The following is a 24,031-nucleotide window of genomic DNA, read 5'->3' as shown; positions in this document are numbered from 1 at the left end:
TGTCGTAACAGGCAAATAAGACTAAAAGGATTGCATTATTAATCTCTCTCTCTCTCTCTCTCTCTCTCTCTCTCTCTCTCTCTCTCTGTGTTTTCACTTTCTCCTTTCACTTTCTCCTTTCACATTTTCTTTCACTTTTACGTTCTTGTTCTCGTTCTCTTTCTCTCTTCTCTTCTCTTCTCTCTCTCTCGACCTGACAAAGAAATCCCCTCGAACACAGCTGTCTCTTCTTCCCTTTAATTAGCTAATTAACATTTGACTCATTCATTTTTGCGAGAGAGAGAGAGAGAGAGAGAGAGAGAGAGAGAGAGAGAGAGAGAGAGAGAGAGAGAGAGAGAGAGAGAGAGAGAGAGAGAGAGAGAGAGAGAGAGAGAGAGAGAGAGAGAGAGAGAGAGAGAGAGAGAGAGAGAGAGAGAAGAGGCCAAAGGAGGGAAGAAGCGGAAGAAGGGAAGGGGAGAATAGGTAATGAATGGAAGAGGGAAATTAAGGAGACAAAGGGAAAGAGAGAGAGAGAGAAGAGAGAGAGAGAGAGAGAGAGAGAGAGAGAGAGAGAGAGAGAGAGAGAGAGAGAGAGAGAGAGAGAGAGAGAGAGAGAGAGAGAGAAGGAGGACGGCTGAAATGGAGGAGCAGAAGGAAGAATGGAGAGAAAACGTGTAAATCATGGTCCTAATTGTGTTTAATGGAGTAAAGAAACCAGCGTGTGTGTGTGTGTGTGTGTGTGTGTGTGTGTGTGTGTGTGTGTAAAAGGGGGGCGGAGCAGTTCTGAGAGAGAGAGAGAGAGAGAGAGAGAGAGAGAGAGAGAGAGAGAGAGAGAGAGAGAGAGAGAGAGAGAGAGAGAGAGAGAGAGAGAGAGAGAGAGAGAGAGAGAGAGAGAGAGAGAGAGAGAGAATGGGCATTCAATCATGTCTTTACTTCTTCTTATGAGCATACATGTGTTTGTTATGTAAATAGATTCACATTTATCACCTTCGCTATAAACAAAGAAAGTGTATATGAGGTACATAATAAACGCATACAGAATTATACAGATAAACTTCCGAATTCTTAGTATAACATCGTGAGCTCTGAGACAGGGTAAAATATGCGGATAAGAACCACAAGAAAGGCACACCATGAAATGAAAATATACACAAATAAACTTTAAAAAAAAAAGTGGGATGGACTCATAGCCCGCCCAACCCCACAAGGGAAAAGAAGGACGTTAAGCGAAAAGAAGACGAGACAGCAATAAACTAGTATTTTTCTTGAGCTTTTTTGAGGGAGATAAAAGAAAATACGACGAAAATTAATCTCACGTGACCCTTCCCTTCATTTGATGTCGACACTGTACCGGTTAATTAATTATCTTTTCTTCTCTCGTACCCCTTCAGCAAACATCACTTCATTAATTAAAGACATGTTTCATTAGGGTCATGAAGCACCAAGGAAAGCATTAAGGGAATTGTCCGAACTATTTCCACATTTTTCCTTAACTAAAAACATTTTCAGATAAAAGTAATTTCCGAGACCGTGATCGCTGTGTGTTGTATTCATGGTCTCTTCAACCGTCTCCCCCTCAGTCCCTGGTTCGACCCCCCACCCCTTACCCCCATTCAAGAAACTATATCAGACTTTGCCATCAACAGTAAATAATAAAGAGACATCATAACTTAGTGTAAGAATGGCAGAAATATCCGTGGAACACTCACCATCTCCACGGTGTCCTCGGCAGGGTGTAGGCAGGGCAGTCGCAGGTACATAATCATAATAAAATATCAAGAATAACAACGATCATGCACAGGGCGACCAGAGCTGGGAGCGGGTGTGGGCTACATGAAATTATATTATACTGACAATTCACATACAGCGGCCTCGTATCCAACACAAGAATTTTGTCCGAGATTGCTTCGTGTTGGGCAAAATTTGCATGAAAGAACTTATGGGAAAAATGTATTTTGTCGGTGAATTTATGAAAAATACCTTAAAAAATGGGGGCAGGCAGACTGGTCTACTCAATCTACTCAAATCTAAACAAAATATGCAGTTCTACTCATCGCGTGATGCCTCCGCCCATATTACTGGCTGGTGTCACGCGACGTACATCCGGCTGATTGGCTGAGAGGGACATATGCAGTGCACAATGGACAATTTTTCCACGGTTACAGGAATCTCTGCGGATTTGGTTGATGCGCGTTGGACCATTTTAAACACGACATGAAACGCGTTGGACGTGAGGCCGCTGTAGCTCTTTATATTGCACCCATTATGCTCGCTGATATTATTCCAAAGATTAATATTGATTTACATGCCTATTATAGTATTTGTGTACTCTATTGCCATGATCATCTTTATTTTTATCAATGATTATTGTTTTCATTACTTTGCTGTGCTGCATTATTCGCAAAATAACTGATAAGTAAACAATGACAAAATCATTAAAAAGTTATTATTTACTAACTTAAAAATTTACATATATTATGTACTATGATATTTTTAAAAAGAATCAACTTTATGCAAAAATAAATGGTAGACCTTTAATAAATCAGCTAAGTATTCAAACTGAACATAATCTTACTTAGGGTCAGTTCCACAGTTCAGCGTACTTTGTTTGTAAGTTCCTTGACAAAATACCAAAGACTAAAAGAATCTTAGTATAGTTATTGATATAGAAGTTAGGAAATCGGAGACTATACAGAAATCTCCCTTTAGTATCTTATGCGAATATAATACATGAGCTTTATGGAGAACATATTTTGCTTCTGGCACTTATGAAACTCTGATTGCCTGTGGAACTGGCCGTAAATCTAGCCACCCTGAAATGAAATGTAACACTCACTGCCTCAGAGCATGACATAACAGTTGAGGAGTGGGCATCACAGGCCAGGCCTTGAGGTCCTCTTGCAGGCTGTACTTGAACACACTGCAATAAAGGCTTCCATTAGACACAGCACTATCATTCATGACACACCACCAAGCACACAGTCTCGATCAAGTCAGGTGATAAAGAAAATTGTGGTTTGCCTGTCAGTTATTTAAACAAATCTGGCACTTTACACCTAAAATAACCTAGAGCGGAATGTCAGTGGCTCAGAGAAGGCAGCAAAACATGGGAAGGCAGTGCCGAATAAGGGGAGTCGTCACATTGATCAGTGGGTTGAACTTGGCGAGTCGGCGGTAACAGGGTATTCCTTCAGTGAGGCGCGCGTGGGATTATCTTTCTCCTCTGAGGGCCTCGCAATTTGGTTCCTGCCGACAGTGGAGGATTTAGGAGAGTAATCCCTTCTCTGTGTCAGCTAACTCTCATACTCCAGTGAACTTACCTACCTTCCTACCTCCCCTCCCTTCCCCTCCCCCCTTTCTGTACTCCTTCCTTCCATTTCTACACTCCTTCCTCCTCCCCTTCCCTCTATTCCTTCCTTCCTTCCATTTCTTTCTTCTTTGCTTCTCTTCCTACGTAGCGCCTCTCGACGTGATCATGGTGGGCAGCGCGGGACAATCTTGCATACCCTAGCCAGCGCGGGAAACCGCCAGGGGAAAAAATGACTACACGGTAACCTTCTCAGTTCTCGGCCGTCTATTTAAATGGCATTAACGGTCAGTCGCTCAGTTTTAATTACGTCTGGCTTGAGGAATAATGTTCCTTCTCGCACGTGCCACAACTCGTTCCGCCTCCACGCCCTTGTGCAAGGATTACTAAACAGTCTCGCGAAACTTCCCGTGATATCGAAAGCTTACACAAGTCAGGATAATATTGTGAGTGTGATTGAGTGTTACAAATTAGGCCTAAGTACCAAAGAAATAAGTCGGCAAACCGGTGTGAAGCCAATGACAGTGCGCCGCCTCGTTGTTAAGTTCAAGTCCTCGGGAGAGCGTGAGATTCCCCGCCACTAACACAGTGGTGGGTGGCATCCAAAGATCAGTGGCAGGACTTTGGCTCACATAAGGCGTCAACTGGAAGAAAAGCCACACCTAACAGAAAGGCAACTTAAGGAACAGAATCACATGCGAACCATTCAGAAAAATATCCAAACGAAACTAAAATATCGGAAGATGCGTGCTCGTAACAAGCCTTTTGTTTCCGAGGTGCATCGGGAAAAGAGGCTGACTTTTGTAAAGAAATACAGTTCATGGACTGTAGACGAGTGGACTGACGAAGCCACATTCAGAGTTAGTGACACGAAAGGCAAGGTGTGGCGTCGGAAAGGCTCTGATCCGCACGACCCGAAGTTCACCGCCAAGTCTGTGAAGCACCCTCCCTCCCTCATGGCATGGGGTGCGTTCTCTTACGGGGGCGTGGCTGACCTGCACATCTTCCCTAAGGGCCAGTCAGTCACTAAGGACGTCTATCTTAGTCTATTAGACAGTCGTCTGGCTGACTGTTTCGCAGTGACTGGTGCTGAGGTGCTGCAGCAGGACGGCGCCCCGTGCCACACCGCGCACGCCGTCAAGGAATGGCTTGCTGCTAGTGAGGTGGAATGCATACCAGACTGGCCAGCCAACAGCCCAGACATGTCACCCATTGAAAACCTCTGGGCCATCGTGAAGGGCAAGCTGAGGAACGAGGACACATTGACATTGCCCAAATTAGAGTGTGCGCTTCGTCGGGCGTGGAGTAGTGTGTCACAAGAAATTGTAAAGACGAAAACGGAAAGGATACCCCATCAGTAAATAGGAGGTTAGTTAATAAGTATTCAGAACAAGTATCATTTCATCATGTCTTGTAGTTTGGCCATTTTCATGAGTAGAAGTCATTATGCGCACGTTGATTTACTCGCGATCACGTCGAGAGGCGCCGACTGTTCATTCCTTCCCTTTATCTTTTTTTTCCCTACCCTTATTTAAACATCTTCCTTTTTTCCAATTTATCCTTCTTTAAACTCCCCTTCCTCCTCACCTCCACGCCTCTTTGCTTCCCTGTTCTCAAATATATATAAACCAACACAAACTAAACCCCTGTAAGTTAATAGAAAACATGCCAAAGTTAGCTATGCCCTGAAACACAAAGAAAACACAACTGTAGCTCCTAGATCCCTTACTTCCCTTTCTCCAACTATTTCCCTTCCTTTGTCTTACCCAATTCTACTTCCTTTTTCCTTGCCTCTCCCCCCTTACACAAAGAAACCAAGACAACTGTAGCTCCTAATCTCTATCCCTTCTCTTCATTTTTTCCGTATTTATCATCCCTTCAGATTTACTTATTCCCTCTCTCATTTCTCCCTCTTGCACCTCTCCCTTATCTTCTCTTTAAATTTCCTTTCCACTTCTCTCTTCCTTCCACCCAACTCCCTCATTCCCTCTCTCCCTCCTTCTCTCCACTTATTCCCTCCCTTCTTCCTCATGCACCTCTCCCCTATCTTCTCTTTAAATTTCCTTTCCACTTCTCTCTTCCTCTCCTTGCACCCATCCACTTCCCTCTCTCATTCGCCCTCTCTCCCTCCCTCCTTCCCTCCGGCGTCTCTTCCTGGCTCCCATAACCATATATTCGGCAAAAAAACACACCCGCGCGTCTTGGAGAAAGTTCATAAAGGGTCATCAATTATACGAATCAGAGGAAGTTTGTGAGTGTTGAGAGAAGTTTCCAGCGAGATGCAGACGAAGGGAGGGAAGGAGGGAGGAAAGGCAGGAGGGCGGGAGATATGGAGAGAGGGGAGAGGAGGAAGAGGAGAAATGAGGGAGGATAAAGGGAGGGAAAGGGGGTGGGAAGGAGCGATTTAGAGAGAGAGAGAGAGAGAGAGAGAGAGAGAGAGAGAGAGAGAGAGAGAGAGATTTGGGTTCTATAGACAACAAAAATAAAAATAATATAAAATGTAAAAGGAGAAAAAACAGCAGTTGAGAGAGAGAGAGAGAGAGAGAGAGAGAGAGAGAGAGAGAGAGAGAGAGAGAGAGAGAGAGAGAGAGAGAGAAATTACCGGTCTGAATGATGGGAATAACGGAGGGATGAAGGAGGGAGAAAGGGAAATGTTAAGGGAGAGGCAAAGGATGGAGAGAGAACAGTGGAAGGAAAATGAAGAGGGGAAAGAGGAAGGGTTAAGCAGTAAGGAGGGGAGGGAAAGAGGGAAAGAGAAGGAGGTAAAGTTAGGGGAACATTACCATAGTCTGCAAGATCTAGTTTCTCTACCTTCGCCATAAAACGTTCCCTTCCTAAACAGAGTACGTAGGTAGGAGAGCACGTATGTATGAATGTATGTATGTATGTATGTATGTATGTATAAGATAGAACATAAGGAGTCTGCAGTAGGACGGTAGGTCTATGCAAGGCAGCTCCTGTGAACCCAACCCAACTTAATTCACTATCTATGAATTTATCTAATCACTTTTTGAACGTGTCTATTGTATTGGGACTCATGTTAGTAAGTATGTATGTATGTATGTATGTATGTATGTTAGAGAAGTATGTATGTATGTATGTTAAAGCAAGTATGTACTCATCTAAATTTCCAGTTATTTATACATATTCATGATTTCAATTAGCTTACCATTAAGTCATGAAAATTAGAACATCATTATAAACAAATAAAACAAATATTTAAAAGGAAAACTGCGGTCCATAAAAAACATTATCTAAGTCTCTCTCTCTCTCTCTCTCTCTCTCTCTCCTGCCACCACTCTTCTCCTACCTCCATTATTTTCTCCATGCATTACATTCAACATTTTCTTTCTTTCCAGACAAATTTTGGACAGCTCTCCCACAAAACTCAATCTAGTCTTCCCCTTAAATCCTCATACTCCTCCTCCTGGTCCATCACACCCTCGGCAATCCCAAGAGTCTCAAACACTTCAAATTCAAATTCAAAATCAATATAGCTTTCACAGTAGCCAGGTCTCTCTCTCTCTCTCTCTCTCTCTCTCTCTCTCTCTCTCTCTCTCTCTCTCTCTCTCTCTCTCATTTCTTCCCTCCCTTCTTTCTTGTCTTTTTACTATTTACAACCTTGCATTTTTCCTCCTTACTTGTTTCCTTACAGCCTTCTTCACTCCTTTCTTCCCATTTCCCTTCCTTAGCATCCCTCTTCCTTTCTTCATCCCCTCCTTACCATCCTCTTCGCCTCTTCCAACCTTTCTTTCTCTTCCCATCCCTTCAATCACCACCTTACCTCAAGTACCTTCCAGCCTATATCCCTACATCCTCCTCCTCCTTTCCCCTACTACTTCCCCCTTCCTCTCAAGCTTCCCACACCTCGTCCATTGACTTCCTTAGTGGTGATGGACAGCATAGATCCTGCAGTCCATCATAGGCTTGGTGCATCAGTATTTTATTTAGTCCCAAAGCCCCTGAGCCGAGTGCAGTGAGGGAGAAAGTGAGAGTGAGAAAGGGGGAGAGCTGTCTTTCCCGCCCCACCTCTTTCCTACCGTCCCATAACAGACTTCACACACACATCCCCTCTCACTTAACCATACCTATGCATCATCCACGGCTTTTGGGTGAAAATGAGGGTTTTTTTTAAAGATGATGGGGATTTGTGAGTCTTTAAGATAGGTTGGCAAGAAAGCTGGCAGGCTGGCTGGTTGGGTACAGGGGTTTTGGAAAAGACCTGTGTGTATTTATCGAGTATTTAGGTAGGAGAGAGAGAGAGAGAGAGAGAGAGAGAGAGAGAGAGAGAGAGAGAGAGAGCACTGAGTAAAACGGTAGAGGGATGGAGGGAGGAATAAAGTAGGTATGCAGAAAAAGCCATAGCCTACTACTGTTAGACGATGTACTTCTCTCATGGACTGTCGTTTTTCTTTTCAATATTGACGTTTTATTATCATTTTTTTATATTGATTTGCAGTGAGGTCGTGTTGTCCTGTCTCTATATCTGCTTCTGTTCAACTTTATATTTGTGAATCCTAAATGGCTTTGTTTCTTTCTGTTGCAACCTCTTACTGACTTTTCTTCCTTCTGCTTCCTTCTTTTCTTCCTCACACTACCCTAGCAAAATCTTACTACTCTTCCTCTTCCTTCTCTTCCTTCTCAGCAAAATCTTTCAAACGGCTTTTTGTCTCTGTTGCAACCTAGTATAAACTGCTTCCTCTTATCCCTCATACTCCCAACAAAATCTTTCCTATTTCCCTTCCTCTTTCTTCTTCTCAGCAAAACTTTTCAAACGCCTTTCTGTCTCTTTCTGTTGCAATTATTAACTCCTGTTTCCTCCTCATCTCCCTCACACTCTCCTAGCAAAACCTTTTCTACTACTCTTCCCCCTCCTCCTCAACAAAATCTTTCAAACAACAACAATAACAACAACTACTCCTCAGCCTAGTTATTTATAGCAGAAAGTTTTGTACCAAGTAATTTGAAAAGAGAGGCCTTGTATGCAAATGGGAGAAGAAGGAGTAATTTGCATAGCATTATATTCGCCTCCTCTTGTGAATTCGTGTTATTTCAGCTTTTGATGTTGGGGATTTTTTTTTTTCTTTCACAGGAGTAAGAAAAATATGTATAAAATGTTGGAATGTATTTTTTTATTTTTATGTAGCAGCAAAGTGGCATGCAGTCCAGTTTTCTTTTTCTTTTAATTAAGAGAGAGAGAGAGAGAGAGAGAGAGAGAGAGAGAGAGAGAGACGCTCAGCACCTCCAAGAACTGGGCTATTGATAACTCGCGACCGTTTTCTTTCCATTATTTTTCCAGTAAGCAATATAGCTGAGACAAATATGAACAAAAAAAAAATAGGTAACAATAAACAACAATAAGATATAACCCAACGATGGATATGGTCAATGGAATATGAGAAAATATATCTTCCTTAATTAAAGAAGCGTCGCGTCGGCGTGCGAGCGACTCGCCGCCACTGGCTCACCTATCAGGCCTCAATTACTTCTTCAAACTTTCCCCAATCTCAGTATTCATTACCATACTTACGATACATATAAACTTCTGGACTCACACTGACCTGCCCTCAGGAACCCGCAAAATCAAGCAAGATTTCCCAACAACGTTTGGGCGCCGCTCACCCGCCTGCCGCCGACGCCTGCGTGCCCGGAATGGCGGCGCGGCGGAGGGTGTCGTGTACACCTGACACTAGGGTTAAATCTTCATGTAATCTATATATTCCTTCCTAAGTATTAAAGCGATAAATAGTCAATGGAATAACTAAAATTGGAAAGCCACTTCAAATAGATGTGCAAATATTTGGGCTGTTTGACAACTAATTATGTGAATGCTACTACAGGATTGAACGTGCCGTGTGACCGCCGTGCTGATAGGCGAGTCACGTGACACCTTAAAATGCTTGGATTACCCCCTAAGACGCCTTCTCTGCTATCAATATACACTGCCACGATAACAATACACGTGAACTTCTATGCACACAGACCTGCCCCAAGGAAACCTCAAAATTAGGTATATTTCCTAAAAAGTTGTTGGCGCACCTCACCTCCATGCTGACGCAACTCCCTCCTGCGCTCAAGTGAGGAGGGTAGGAGGCATTATCCATTATTCTCTCCCTCCTCCCTTTACCTTGCCTTTGCCCCCTCATACTCACACCTTTCACTATATTCTCTTTGGCAACTCTTCTAAACCTATATATATATATATATATATATATATATATATATATATATATATATATATATATATATATATATATATATATATATATATATATAGCAGTGATTGTCGGGCTTTTTCCTATTTTTTCCCTTGAGCTGCTTCCTTTACCGTAAAAAAAAGTCACACAAGGGTTGGAGTAATTACACATGAAAAAAATATTTACAATTACAGTTACTTTCAGAAACTTTGAATTACAATTATGATTATAATTACAATTACTTACTATAATTGCATTTTCAATTACGATTATAATAATATTGTAACTACATTTCAATTAAATTACAATTACTCCAACCCTGAATCACACTATCTCCCGATTCTCACTTAACTATTTATCTTCCCCTCACCTTTCTTTTCCATCTTTCCCTTTCCTTTCCTTAACTTCCTTATCTTTCCTTTCCTTCCGTTCCTTTCTTTTCCTTTTCTTCCCTTTCCTTACTTTTTTCTTTTCCCTTTGCTCCTCCATCCCTCCCCCTTCCTTTACCCCGCCCAGCCAACAGCTATCAGGGGTGGAAGGGAGAGTAACAAGTTGTGGAGGTGATGTGGAGTGCATAGGTTTCCCCTGCCCGCAATGGAAGCCGTATAATATGAAATGAATGTTTTTTTTTTTTCCGTAACTGTCAAATTCCACGGCCGTAATATTACTCATTAATAAAAGGAGGGGGGCGAAAACATATATATAGTACAAATACAGATTGTAATGTTTGCAAAATAATTGATTCCAGTTTTTTTTATGGGGGATTTTATTAGTTTTGGTTATGAATAAAAAAATAAAAAAATAAACGTGTGAATTTGATTACTTGTTGGTGATTCCCATGTGGAGGTGATTCTTCTTTATTTTTCTGCTTTATCATTTTTTATTATACTTAAATGACATACGACGGCGATGCATAATCGGTGAATATAAAATCCCTTCCCCCCTCCCCCCCAACACACAGCAAATATAACCAATAAACATGGCAGAGTATCAACAACTTATGCAGTTAATATAAAACGCAAACACATGAAACTTTTGCACATATATTCCTGCAGCTGTCTGTGTGTGTGTATGTTAGGAGGGAGAGAGGGAGAGGGAGAGGAGGAGGAGGAGAGATAAGAGGGGAGGGGAGTAAGGGGGGAGGTGTTCTCGCTTCAACCTGTCGCCTTGCCCAGTCCACGTACATATACATGCATCAACAATACCTTGGCTTGCCTTCACTTCTAGACAAGTAACAACTAACAACACATTATAACAAAAAACAAGTAGACTATGGCATGTAACCAGCAATGATCAACACCTCTGCCAAGTAACAATATGGAATATGCAGGAGAGGAAGGAGAAGGGGGTGAAGGGAGGGAGGAGGAGGAAGGGAGGTGTGGGGGGTGAATGCGGGGGGCCGGCTTTTGCTTGAGCTTGGTGGATGGGGGTGGAGGGGATGGAGGGAAGGAGGAGGAGGAGGAGGAGACGGAGGAGTGGGGGGATGAAAGTGGGAGGCAGGCGTTTGGTGAGGAGAAGGGGAAGCAGGGGGGAGGGGGGGGAGGTGGCAGCGTCTGTCTAGCTTGGATGGAGGAGGGAGGGAGGGAAGGAGAAGGGGAAGTGAGGGGTGGAAGCGTCGTCTGGCTCGGGTGGTGGAGAGAGGGAGGGAGGTAGGAGAGGAAGGAAACGCGTCTCACAACTCGTCTTAACCCTAATATTAATACATATGAATAGAAAAGATAAAAAAAACTTAGCGGCGCGAAACAAATCACATAGTAGGCTACCAAAAACATATATTACACATACCTGCATTGACATCGGTGGTGATGGTGGTAATGATGCTAGCGGTAGTGGTGGTGGTGGAGACTGCAACGCCCAGCACACACATTACCAGCGGAGAGAGCCCTGCGCACCTGTACATGATATTTTGAGTACCATGATCGGCATACAGACTCCGCGTGTACATGTGTGTCTGGGCGAGGCTGTCCCGTCGTGGAGATGGCTTGATTAGGCTATGAATTATGCCGCTGAACTAAACATCGGTCACATTGGAGATAACCTGAAAATAAATAAAAATCGCGGTAATGATAAGAGTAATGATGAATAGTAGTGGTGGTAGTGGTAGTTGTAGCTATATGGGCATAAGGAATTTATTAGGACTGATAGTATTTGGAAGAGGACTGGGAAGAAGGGGGCCTTAGACGCTAATCACCTCCACCTACTAGGCTATTTCCTCCCGACGCCGTTTTCTTTCCATTATTTTCCCAGCAAGCATTAAATAAACTACTCACAGCACTGAAACACGAACAAAAGAAGCAGGCTATGAGAATACACAACGACAAAAAGCAACAACCCAACGATGGACGTGATAAAATTTAATCAAAGTTTGTCTTCCTTTGACAATCGAGGCGTCGCGTCGGCTGGTGAGCGTCGCCCCGCCACATAGCCAATGCCGGCTTGGACATAATTCACCGTAACAAGCCTATTGTATCTCCTAAAACGCCTTTACCAAGCCCAGTATTCATGGCCACACTTACAGTACACATGAACTTATGAATAAACACGCATCTACCCTCAGTAACCTTTAAAATTAGGAAAAAACGGGAGAAAAATCTGACGTAATTTGCGCGGGGCAGTGCTGGGCGGGGCGGAGCGGGAAGGGACGCGAGGTGCCGTGTGCAACAACTGCCCGTATTGCAAACTCATTTTTCTAATCTAGCCTTATATTAATGCCTAAGCAAATTAACTCGAAGACATTCCCAAGAAATAACATTGCAAAATCGTTTGGGACAGTGTGCAAATAGATATAGGTTAAGGTTAGTTCTATATGTGGCAAGATGTGCATGGCGTGGGTCAGGTGCCGGTGACGACGCCACGTGGGCACCATATATCCCTTATGAATATACACACATCCACCCTCAGGAACCTTTAAAATTAGGTAAAAACGGGTGAAAAATGCTGATGTACATTGCGCGGGGCAGGGTGGGGCGGAGCGGGAAGGGACGCGAGGTGCCGTGTGCAACAACTGCCCGTATTGCAAACTCATTTTTCTAATCTAGCCTTACATTAATGCCTAAGCAAATCAACTCGAAGACATTCCCAAGAAATAACACTGCAAACTCGTTAGGAACAATGTGCAAATAGATATAGGTTAAGGTTAGTTCCGTAAGTGGCAAGATGTGCATGGCGTGGGTCAGGTGCCCGGTGACGACGCCACGTGGGCACCATATATCCCTTATTTCACCCACTTAGAAGCCTGCCCCACGCCTCTATCAGTGTCCACACGTACAATACACATATACCTATAAACACTCGGACCTGCTCAAGGAAACACTTAATATATGCTTAGAAATGAAAAGAAAAGTGACAAGCCTATCAATTATACCTCCTAAGACGCCTTCACCAAGCTCAGTATTCATGGCCACACTTACAGTACACGTGAACTTATGAATAAACACACATCCACCCTCAGGAACCTTTAAAATTAGGTAAAAACGGGTGAAAAATGCTGATGTAAATTGCGCGGGGCAGGGCGGGGCGGAGCGGGAAGGGACGCGAGGTGCCGTGTGCAACAACTGCCCGTATTGCAAACTCATTTTTCTGATCTCGCCTGATTATAATTCCCCAGTGAATCAACTCGAAGACATTCACAAGAAATAACACTGCAAAATCGTTAGGGACAATCTGCAAATAAATATTGGTTAAGGTTAGTTCTATATGTGGCAAGGAGTGCATGGCGTGAGTCAGGTCCCCGGTGAGGACGCCACGTGGGCACACCATATATGCCTTATTTCACCCACTTAGAAGCCTGCCCCACGCCTCTATCAGTGTCCACACGTATAATACACATATACCTATAAACACACGGACCTGCTCAAGGAAACACTCAATATTTACTTAGAAATGGAAAGAAAAGTGTCGAGTGGCTTACCTGCATCCTGACATGACCTTCACCGGGGTAGGGACGCCGAGGTATGAGGGGCTTGAGGGCGAAGGTGACGCCGACTTTTAACCCGATGCCAAATGTCACTCTGTTAAATCTCACTCTGTTTGTTCCTAAGCATGCTAAATAGATGAAAACAGACATAAAAATAACTAAAATCGCAATATGGCTGTAAACAGATAAGCAGTTAGGTGTTAGGAATGTAAAAACTAATATTCAATTTGGCAAGGCTGCACGGCGAAGCACTGGCATGACTGGGTGAGCGCATCGAACCATTTGATGGACTCGATTTTTATTTTGTTCTACTTTGTCACGTTATATTCACCGCAAACAGGGTCAAATAGAATGTTTATATGCTGATTGCTTGTATCGTAGGTATCTAACATTTGAAATTGACGTAAAATAAGAAATGTGAGCAAGCAGGTGGACGGTGGGTTACTTTCGCCATAACGTATACCTTGTCCTTACCTATCAGCTTACCTCCGGCGACTTAATTTTCCGTATCTTTTTCAATGACACCGTGACTTTTCCACTTCCCTCTTTACAGGTATAATCATTTAACGAACAGGTGGAGCGTATGCTACTGCCCACAATACTTGAACGTTAGTGAATTAGTAGTAGGCTTTACATCCAATACTCATGCCTGCTATTTACCTACGATGACTTATGTTTACGTATATATTTTATCAGTGACACCTTTACCTTTCTACTGCACTTATTACAGGTAAAGACTAAAGACACCTGAGCGTTAGTAGTGCGAGATAAGACGAAACTCAGTTTAGAGGGACGATAGCAGAGAAGGGAAGGTAGGCAATAATACAAGATGAATGTGTGAGTGTACTCGTGACGAAAAGTACGATGATTTAACGGAGTGGGGCGTATGAAATTAATGCACACGATACCCGAGCGATGGTAATACGAGTTGAGACGATGTTCAGTTCAGAGGGATAATGGCAGGGGAGGAAAGGAAGACAATACTACAAGATGGATGTGACTGCACGTGAAAAAAAGTAGTCTTCTTCAAACCATTCTTTCCTAGAGCCTAATTTCCCCTTTTTAAGAGTCTTCACTTTGCTAAACGCTTGTTGCTTCCTGCCGCCTTGAATTCAGTTACCAGTTTTGTGAAGAAGACTGACACACCTCAACTTCCCTCCATCCATCCATGAGTATATATAGGTAAAGGTAAATTTGGGAGCATAGGCTATTAGTTGCTTGTGGCCGTGGTGCTCATCTCCGTATCATTGGCCTTAGGAGCACCGATTAGCGGGCTTTTTCTCTACACTTTTTTATTGTCCTTGAGTTGCTTCCTTCACTGTAAAAGTTTAAAAAAACTGAGAACCCATTAACCAGGACACAGGGCCAGTTCAACATCTCCTCCAGGTTACCACTGTTTACTTTGCCTTGGTTTCCTCAGGTACCTTTCTATTGACTATTTCGGAAGGAAGGATAAACAGGAGGATGAGCTGGGATTATATAATATGGTTCAGGCTTGTAGATTCGTAACTAGGCACGCTAGTCACTGCACCACGGAGCCACCAGTAGCAGTTTATCGGATTTTCTTTTTGTTCCTTTTTTTGTTATCTTTCTTATCGCCTTATCTTTCTTTATTTCAGTGTTTCCAATAGTCTCTTCTCTCATTACCCTTCCTTCTTTCACACCCCTTTCGCCTCCTTCAATTCTCTTTGCCTCCCCCTCCGTCGTCTCATTTCCTCCTCTTCTCCTTGTTCTTCTCTTTCTTTCTTCTAGTGTGTCCAATCTCACACCCTTCTCTTCCCTTCTTATCCTTCCTTTTACACACTCCTCCTCCCCCTCCTTCGCCCCCCCCCTTCCCCTTCTTTCCTACCCCGCCTACCTCCACTAACAGGTCCAATTAGTTCTTTCTCTAATGAAGGAGGAAAAAAAAAATAATAAAAAGTCATGTGTCGTGAGGAATTTTTCAATACTTCCCGGCGCCGCTGCTCACTCGGGATTAATCCAATGTGCGCCAAACGAGGATCGAAAAGTTGGCGGGAGTTTGACTGAGGAAGAAGTTTAATAATAAGTAAAAAAGGATGTAAAAAAAAAGAGAAGGCAATTTGAAAGGCCTGACATGAAAAAAGAGTGAAACGTGTATTATTATTATTATTATTATTATTATTATTATTATTAGTAGTAGTAGTAGTAGTAGTAGTAGTAGTAGTAGTAGTAGTAGTAGTGGCAGTAGTAATAGTTGCGGCAGTAGTAGTAGTAGTAGTAGTAGTAGTAGTAACAACAGCAGCAGTAGTATTAATAGTAGTAGTGGTAGAATTAGTAGTTGTAGTGGTAGAAGTAGTAGTAATGGTAAATGTAGTAGTAATAATAATAGTAATAGTAGTAGGAGTAGTAGCACCATCATCATTATTATCGTTATCATTATCATTATTGTCATTATTGTTATCATTATTATCATCATTATCATCATCATTGTTACACGCCCCGTCCTTTTTAGGTGTAAATTCGCCTTTATCATCTCAGCAAGGCTCCGTTTAAGGCTGTACCTCCCGCCTGGCCTGTAGTGCAAGCAAAAGTTTATAAAATTATCATCTATTAACTCACTGATCCTTAATATATATGCAGGGGGCGGGCCGAAGGGAGGGAGAGAGGGGGGAAGGGGAGAAAAAGAGGAGGAGGAGGGAGGGGAGGGTAGGGTCTAGCATCAGCAGGGGACACGACCCAAGGCAATAAATACTCTAATATTATAAGTATTTTCTTAAGTATTGGGGAAATATGTCTTGCGGCAGCCTCGTCTAGTATTAATATTGTCGTGAGTTGCGGTGGGGACGATTTTTTGAGAGTTTGTTTCTAAGAGATATTGAAATTTTATGGTTCACGTAAAATTAATAACAGGAAAGCCTTGGGGAGGGCTGGGAAGAAGTGGAGGAAGGGAGAGAAGGGGAGGAGGATCAGGAGGGCTGAGGAACGGAGGAGAGGAAGAAGATGAGTTGGGGCAAGTGGAAAGAGGGAGAGAGAAGGGGAACAGGAGAGATGGGAATGGATGAGGAGGAGATTAGAGTGGTGGGAGGAAACGGGAAGAGAAGGGAAGGAAAGGAAGGGACGAAGATGACGCTGGGGCGAATTGAAGGAGGGAAAGAGAAGGGTGAGGATAAAAGGGGAAGAGGAAAGGGAATGGGTGAGGAGGAGAGGAGAGGGGAGGAAGGAAATGAAGGGAAGGGAAGGGAAGGAAGATGAATGAGGAATGGGAAAGAAATATGAATGGGAAAGAGAAGAAAAGGAAGGGAAGGGAAGAGAAGAACAGAAGAGAATGGAAAAATAACGATAAAAAGAAGGGATAGACAATAATTAAAGAGGGGAAAGAGAGGAAAGGGAAGGGAAGGGAAGGAAAGAGAATAACTAAGACTACAGAAAGGGATGAAAGCAAATAATGATAAAAAGAAGGAATGGGAAGAAAGAAAAAAAGAGGAAAGATTGGGAAGGGAAGGGATGGGAAAGGAAGAACTCAAGTAACGGAAGGGGATAGAAGAGAAAAAGACGATAAGAAAGAAGTAAAGAGGGGAAGGAAAGGAGAGGAAGAGGAAGGGGAGGGAGGGGAATAGATTAAATAACAGAATAAAGGGTAGGGAAGAAAATAATGATAAAGAGGGCAAAGGAAAGGGGAAGGAAGAGGGGAAAGGGGACAGAATAGCTCCAGGAAGGTACGTCATCGCCTGATTTACAGACCCCGAGGCAATAGGAATCAAAAACGGCATTCCTTACACTACAAACTCGATCTTATGGACCTTATGAATTCCTTTTGCTGTTCTTTTTGTTGTTGTTGACGTTGTTCTTTCTATATGTTTCTATCTCTATCTTCCTTTCTTTTTTCCTCCTTTTCTTTCTCTTTTTTCTTCCTCTCTCTTATATTTCTTTCTCCTTTTCTATCCTTCTTTTTTTTCTTTCTTTCTTTATCTAATCATCTACCTGTATCATTCTTTCTTTCTTCCTCGTTTTCTTATTTCTTTCTCTCTTTTTCTATCTATATATCTGTCTGTCTATTTATTTAGCTATCTATCTCTTAGGGGCGAATGCAGTGAGTGACTCAGACGCCTAAACTGATTACTATAGACAAGACGTTTAAACTGTCGGGTAAGGGGGTAAGAAAGCGCTAACTCTACGGCGATCAAACTCAGGTCTTTACGTATAGGGGCGTGATTTGTATTGCGGATTAACTGGTCTTTCGGTCTTACGTGCGTTGTGGGTTGGCCTTGTTATGCTCGTGTTTCATCTTAGTAATGGTTGATGTTCTCTCTCTCTCTCTCTCTCTCTCTCTCTCTCTCTCTCTCTCTCTCTCTCTCTCTCTTCGTAATCATCAACAATTACTCCTTTTCTTCTTCCTTCGCCTCTTTCTCTTCTCCCCTTTTTTCCTCTTATTTTCTTCCTCTTATTTTTTGTTATTTTTGTTGTTCTTGTTCTTCTTTTTCTTTTTTCTTTCTTTTTACTTTCAATCATTCCTTTTCTTTCTTTCTCATTGTTTCTTTCAATCATTCTTACTTTTTTCTTTCTTTCCTCTTTCCTTCTTCCTTTCTTCCTTTCTTCCCTTATCCCTTTCTTCATTTTTTCTTCTTCCTTTTCTTTTGATTCTGATTCTTCTTTTTCTTTCTTTCTCTCCTTTCTCCCTTCCTTCCTTCCTTCCCCTCTGTTTTTCTTTATATCTGTCTCTCTGTATATTTGTCTTTCTTCCTTTCTGTCTATCTTCCTTCCTTCCTTTCTTCCCCTTCCAAGCTTAGAAGATGATGAGAATTTATGTGTCATTGTTCTTTTAATTAGTCGTGTTTCTTTCGTCTCCTTTATTTATCCTTCCTTCCTTCCCTCCTCCTTCCTTGACGCTTTCTCCTCCTCCTTCTCCTGATCACCCTTCCTTGTGAGTGTGTGTGTGTGTGTGTGTGTGTGTGTGTGTGTGTGTGTGTGTGTGTGTGTGTGTGTGTTCTACCTCTTGGAATCCTTACCTCTTCCTCCTTTTCATTCTCCTCCTCCTCCTTCTTCTCTTCTCATAATCTTCGTCCATTTTTCGTTTTTACAGTTTCGTCATTCTGATCCTCCTCCTCCTCCTCCTCCCTCTCCTCCTCCTGTTCCTTACATATATCCTTTTCTTCTTCCATTTTCGTTTTTATATTTTCATCATTCTCCTCCCCCTCCCCCTTCCTCCGCCTCCTCTTCCTCCTCTTCCTCCTCCTCCTCCTCCTCATAATCATCGCCTCATTACAGTTAATTGCCATGAAGCGTGACACAGCTGACCGAACTTTAATTACCACCTAATTAAGAGAGGAGAAAAGTACGTGAATGAAACACGATCACCTCCATTTCCTCCGCCTCCAACTCTCCCTCTCTCTCTCTCTCTCTCTCTCACACACACACACACACACGTCAGAATCTGAGCCTAACGCAGTCCGGCTCGCCAAGACATTGCTGTGTAGCTACCCGCGGCCCTTCACGCTCAAACTAGCCCACGAACACCTCGGCAACACTGGTCCGTCAACATTAATGCACTACGTTCATTATTATTAGCACTAGTTAGACCTTATCTCTTAGTTCGCTTCCTCTCACTCCATCTTTCATTATCCGTTTCTCCTCCTCCTCTTATTCTCCCTCTTCCTTCTCCTTCTCCACTTCTTTTACACGTTTCTTTTTCTTTTTTTCAGTCTTTTCACTCCATCCTTCTTTCCTCTCCTCCTCCTCCTCTTCCTCCTTCTCCTCCTCCTCCACTCACACATTTTTTTTTTCAGTTTTCTCACTCCATCCTTCTTTCCTCTCCTCCTCCTCTTCCTCTTCCTCTTCCTCCACTTCACTTACACAATTTTTTTTTCAATTTTCCCCCCACTCCATCCTTCTTCCTCCCTCCCTCCTCCTCCTCTTCCTCCTCCTCCTTTTGACGTCGGTGGTGAGGGTAGCGCTTAGAACCTTAATTAACGAGCTGCGTGCATGTGTGTGTGTGTGTGTGTGATATCCAGGTAACACTAACGAGGCCAAGGAGGATGCTCAGGTGTGAATCTCAGGTGACTCAATTAGAAGCTGCTGGAAGGCTTACGTTTGCAGGGGACTTTTTCCCCCTTGATCTCATTTCCGCTCTCCCTTTTCTTTCTATTAGGTGATGCAAATGTAATGAATGTGTTATGTCCATGTGTTGAGATATTATTTTGATAGTATTAGTATTAGTATCAGTTGTAGTAGTTGTAGTAGTATAGTCTACCGACTCTTAACATTAAGCCTTTCGGCGAGGGTCAGGGAGACCGCGCTGCTGCCACATCACTCCATCACTCCTCAGTGGGTCTCTCTCTCTCTCTCTCTCTCTCTCTCTCTCTCTCTCTCTCTCTCTCTCTCTCTCTCTCTCTCATTTATTTACGTTATATATAACCTCTTTTGCTTGGCTGTGCAGGACGTGAGTCTTACATGGTTAAGGAAGGGTGAATGGTGCGACCTGGCGCCTGTTGCCAAGGTCCCTCAGGCGGCAGAGTCGCCTGAGCCACGTTGCCAAGTGAAATGGAAGGTTTAGAGTCGTCTTTCCCTCAAATCCCAAACCATTCATAACTATGCAGTCGTATTGTGAATATATATGTATTATATAAATAGATAACGTACAGACTAACAGTGAGACAGCTCGCCATGCGCAGGTCATCGCTAAATGTGTAAGTAAACAATGGGGGGTTCCAAGGGCCAAGCCACAGGGCTCAAGTTGAGTCGATAGCCTATAGTAGTAGTAGTAATAGTAGTAGTAGCAGAGAGAGAGAGAGAGAGAGAGAGAGAGAGAGAGACGCTAACCACCTCCGCGCACTAGACTAATTCTACATTTTTACATTTGGCTGGCACACACACACACACACACAAGCACGCTTAAACACACATACACGCAGTTCAATCCCACATTTTTACTTTGGGTTGGCATTTATAGGAGAATCGAAACCGACTGTAGATGGTGAATGCCGGACTGGATACGGCCATTTCGTGATAGGAATTCACATGAGTAACGAAGGGAAACGCAGGGGAGGAAGAGAGGGAGGAGGAGGAGGAGGAGGAGGAGGCCGATGTAAAATGAATGAGCAGGTCAAAGAGTGACAGGAAAGGGAGGAAGGGATAGAGGGAAGGGGAGGAAGGAAGAGAGAGAGAGAGAGAGAGAGAGAGAGAGAGAGAGAGAGAGAGAGAGAGAGAGAGAGAGAGGAGTATAAAGGAAGGGAAAGAATGAGGGAGAGGCGGAGAATGAGAGTATAAATGAAAGGATGTGGAAATGACATGTTACTCTGATTGGAAGGCTTGGCTAACGATCGTCTGGGAGAGAGAGAGAGAGAGAGAGAGAGAGAGAGAGAGAGAGAGAGAGAGAGAGAGAGAGAGAGAGAGAGAGAGAAGCTTTGATCTGTTTTGTATTTGAGAAGAGGATATAAAAGGAAATACTGATAAAACAACTTCAGCAATAATAACAATAATGATGATTATAATAATAACAGTAATAGGAATGACAATAAGCAACAAGAACAACAACAAAAACAAAAGCATCAATAGTAGTAGTAGTAATAGTAATAGTAAGTCGTAGTAGTAGTAGTAGTAGTAGTAATAGTAGTAGTAGTAGTAGTAGTAGTAGTAGTAGTAGTAGCAGTTGTAGTAGTAGCAGTAGCTAGTAGTCGTAGTAGTAGTGATAGTAGTAGTAGTAGTAGTTGTAGTAATAATAATAATAATAATAATAATAATAATAATAATAATAATAATAATAACAATATGAACAATAAAAACAACAACAACCGGAATAATGATGTTAGCGATAATCCACTGACCTCCTCCCCTTCCCCCCAGTCACCCTCCCCCCCTCCACTTACCCCCTCTCCCCCAGGCCGGTGGAGTGCAAACGTGTCTAAAATTAATTCGGCGGCGTAATTAGCAGCGTCAATAATAAGTAATCGGCGCATTATATTTATGGAAGCTTATTGGCCCGGAAAAGCTTAAAATTCTTGGCCATAAGTATAACGAGGCGTTGGATGACCCATTACCCGAAGCCCCGCCACCATGAGGCTTTTTTTATTGTTTGAAATCCCGAAAAAAAAATATAATAAAATAAAAGAATTACAATAGAACAGGTAAAAACGAATACAGCAAATAGGAAAATGGAAAAAAGATAAAAAAATAAAGAAAAACAGGAAAACTTAAACTATTACAGGACAAAAAAGTAGGAAAAAACACAGTAAAACGAAAAGAAAATACAGCAAACAAATGAAAAAAATGACAAAAAAACAGAAACGAAAAAAAAAATCAGGGCAGGAAAAAACTAATTAATTGTTATTTTATATACCTGTCCTGATATTTTCGTTTTTTTGTTGTTTGTTTGTTATTTTTTTCGTTTTGCTCTATTTTTTTGTTTTTTGTGTCCTTTCTTTTGTCCTGTTTTTTTTTTATATACATGTCCTGATTTTTTCGTTTTGTTGTTGTCTTTCTGTTATTTTTTCGTTTTGTCCTGTTTGTTGTAATTATTTCCTATTTTACCGTCATTTTCCTGTTTTCCCCCATTATATTGTTAGTTTTCCCAGTTTTTTTTCTTATTACTCTTTTTTCGTTTTCCCCTTTTTCCTGTAAATTTTCCTGATAATTTCCTTTTATCGGTAATTTTTTACTGTATTTTTTTCGGATTTTCCTGTTTTACTATGATTTTTTATCGTATTTTCCTTTTCATTGCCATTTTTCCTATTTTCCTGTTTTCCTATATTTTTTCTGTTCTTCCATGTTTATTGTTATTTTTTTCTGGTTTTCCTGGCCTATTATCATCATCCCCTGCATTTTCCTGTCCTTTCATTTATTTTTACTTATCTCGCACTCCTTCCTGATAACTTCTTCGTATCTTTGTATAGTGGCGAGCAGCGGACAATTATTATGATCCCTTTATTTTTCTGCTCCTTCATCTCTTTTATTTATTTATCTCGCACTCTTTCTTCCTTATAAATAACTTCTTTGTGTCTTTGTATAGTGGCGAGCGGCAGACACTTTTATTATTATTCCCTTTGATTCATAGTCTATCGGAAAGCCATCAGATGGTTCCTTTCTCCTCTCTCTTTTTATATATAAGGTTTTTGGAAAGAGACGCTTCAACGATTTATTTACGAACGGCCGCCGCGGTGGTTGAAGGTGCCCCATGCATTGTTGATTTTTCCATATATGTTTCATTTGCATTGTTAATCTCTCTCTCTCTCTCTCTCTCTCTCTCTCTCTCTCTCTGGCTCGCTCGCTCGTTCGCTCGCTCGCTTTCTCATCCGGAATGTCAGTAATAATTGTCAATGAATATTTATGATGACTCTACTGTAGTAAATGCCACGATGAGAGAGAGAGAGAGAGAGAGAGAGAGAGAGAGAGAGAGAAATAAAAAGGAAAACACGAAGCAAATACATCGTTAAAGAAAATAATGAGAGAGAGAGAGAGAGAGAGAGAGAGAGAGAGAGAGAGAGAGAGAGAGAGAGAGAGAGAGAGAGAGAGAGAGAGAGAATCACGTTTTACCTCACCCACACAAGGAGCCGCTAAGAGGAATCGAAACACTTTGACTCAACTCGGAAACAAAAGGAGGCGCGCGTTGGGGCGATGATCCGTCACCATTTAATCACACTCTCGACTCTATTGACCCGGGTAACGGCGGCCCCCGGGTGGGATAATGGCCCGTGGTAATAGGCGCTAAGGAGAGAGAGAGAGAGAGAGAGAGAGAGAGAGAGAGATTTTCCTTCTCTTCATCGCTTTTCTCACTCTCCCTCCCTTTATCTCCTTATTCTCTCTCTCTCTCTCTCTCTCTCTCTCTCTCTTTAAATCCATATCTCTTTCTAACTTTTTATGTATTTATCTATCTTTCTATCTATACCTCCGTCCCTCCCCCCCTCCCTCCTTCCCCCCGTCTTACCATTTCTCTCTCTTTTCCCAAGCCGTCTACAGCACCACAAAACGCCCTGTAGTCGATTGTTCTGGCGTCTTTTCTTTTGTCGCGGTAGAATAGGTCCGCGATGGCTCCTCTTTGTCCACGTCAGGGCCACGGCGGTGCTTCAAGGAGGGGCTCATGCCAATAACGATGAAAAGTATTGAGCGGGGCGGCGTAGACGGGAGATAACCGATGTAATGTGTCTTGTTGGGTTGGGTTGGTGTCTGTGTGTAGTGAGAAGGGGTCAGTGTGTGTGTATGGTGGACCTTTGTATGTAGCTGTTTGTGTGTGTGAGTGTGTGTGTGTGTGTGTGTGTGTGTGTGTGTGTGTGTATTTTTAAACACTGCCCTTTCCTACACACACACACACACACACACACACACACACACACACACATACCATCACATCATATAACCTAACAAATAAAGAATGAGACTTTACAAGAATTGACCTATTTTTGGTATGCTCTCAATGCCTTAACCTAGACAACAGACTCTTTCTTGCCTCTGCCGTCTACCCAAAAAGGAATGTAACAGAAACGAAGAGAAATGACTTACGCATATTTTTATTTATTCGACTTTATAAGAATTGACCTATTTTTGGCATCCTCGCTCAGCCTTAACCTAGACAACAACCTCCTTCGTGTCCTTTGTTGTCTACCCAAAGAGGGGTGTTACAGAACCGAGGAAAAAGTACTTACACAGATCTTTATGATAATACAAACCCATAAACCTCAATGA

The 24,031-nt window shown here is 42.4% G+C and overlaps 1 protein-coding gene and 1 long non-coding RNA gene across 2 annotated transcripts in view; one reads left to right on the top strand and one right to left on the bottom strand.

Moving 5' to 3' along the window:
• Positions 1–570: 570 nt before the first annotated feature.
• On the bottom strand, positions 571–13,511 carry LOC127006814 (uncharacterized). The gene is made up of 3 exons (XR_007759768.1): positions 13,394–13,511; positions 11,269–11,521; positions 571–2,899 (listed from the first exon to the last, which is right to left on the bottom strand). It is a non-coding gene; the product is annotated as an uncharacterized LOC127006814 (long non-coding RNA).
• Positions 3,599–24,031, top strand: part of LOC127006813 (protein Wnt-9a-like) — a 41,155-nt gene continuing 20,722 nt past the window's right edge. The window contains exon 1 of the mRNA XM_050877163.1: positions 3,599–4,654. The gene's annotated coding sequence lies outside the window, so the exon portion shown is untranslated. The remainder of the gene's footprint in view (positions 4,655–24,031) is intronic.

This window comes from Eriocheir sinensis, chromosome 33 (genome assembly GCF_024679095.1).
Source record: "Eriocheir sinensis breed Jianghai 21 chromosome 33, ASM2467909v1, whole genome shotgun sequence".
Classification (NCBI taxonomy): Eukaryota; Metazoa; Arthropoda; class Malacostraca; order Decapoda; family Varunidae; genus Eriocheir; species Eriocheir sinensis.
The sequence above is the reverse complement of the archived record's forward strand: the minus strand, read 5'-3'. Positions and strand labels throughout refer to the sequence as shown.